The sequence below is a fragment of the Frankliniella occidentalis genome, unplaced genomic scaffold (assembly GCF_000697945.3).
Source record: "Frankliniella occidentalis isolate FOCC.00 unplaced genomic scaffold, Focc_3.1 Scaffold36, whole genome shotgun sequence".
NCBI lineage: Eukaryota > Metazoa > Arthropoda > Insecta > Thysanoptera > Thripidae > Frankliniella > Frankliniella occidentalis.
In genome coordinates this window covers 1385565-1386471 of record NW_026267166.1, presented here as the reverse complement: position 1 = coordinate 1386471, position 907 = coordinate 1385565, and the positions used below count along the sequence as shown (strand labels likewise).

The following is a 907-nucleotide window of genomic DNA, read 5'->3' as shown; positions in this document are numbered from 1 at the left end:
CCTCCCTCTCTCTAACTCGCTCTATCATCGCACTGACTCATTGCATTGGAGCGGGTGCCTCTCAAAGAGCGCCATCTCCTGGCAGATTAGACGGGCTCTGCTTCGCTCTGCTTCGCTCTGGGTCGAGCGAGCGCCCTCCAGGCAGCGCCGGCCCGGGGGCCCTCTGCGCCGAGCTCGGTTATTTAACGCTCCTCCCTCCCTCTCGCTTTTCTCGGTGGATAGGAGCGCTCCAGCCGTTTATGTTGAACGTGAGCCCCTTTCTCAGTGCAAGGGGACGGGGTGGGACAGAAATTCCTTAGAACGTCAGGCGCGCCTTTTCTCCGTACGACCTCTTCCTCAGAAAGCTGGCAGGAAAAAGGAGTGTGTACACACACGCTCGTAGTATGGTCGGTAAAGCCCCTCCTCACTGAAAGGTAAGAATAGGTCCAGTTGCGCGCGCCCAGGACAGCGCGCGCGTCTTGCGGCGTCTGAAAAGCTTTTTTCCTCGGAATCGCCCACCACCTCCCACCACACTCCCCCCCGTCTCCCCATACATCGGATACAGAGACCTGCCCCGACCCCGACAGGCCCATGACCCCGCCTCTGCATCCCTCTCTCTCGGTCCGCGCGCCCTCGCAGCCTCCGCCCCTTCTCTCTCTCTCTCACGCTGACTTGTATATAACACGCGCTTCAGCCGTGCCCACCCACCCTCCTCCCTCCGCTCGGCCCCTTCAAAAAATCGTCATCGCCGATACGTATACGCTCTTCCTTCCCGAGCCGTGGCGTGGCCCCGGGCTCCGCCCTGCTCCGGGCCTGCGGGGGGCATAGACCCCTTTTCCTCCGGACGAGTTGTTTTTCTCCGGCGCGGTTGTCAAAATAATCCAGTCGCGCGCTGTGCGGGGCTATGGTTTGTCTTGGAGCCGCCGTG

General features: G+C 61.4%; 1 protein-coding gene across 2 annotated transcripts in view; it reads left to right on the top strand.

Moving 5' to 3' along the window:
- The window catches only part of LOC113210769 (neuropeptide Y receptor type 2-like), an 85037-nt gene that overhangs the window by 25728 nt on the left and 58402 nt on the right, over window positions 1-907 (top strand). The window lies entirely within an intron of this gene.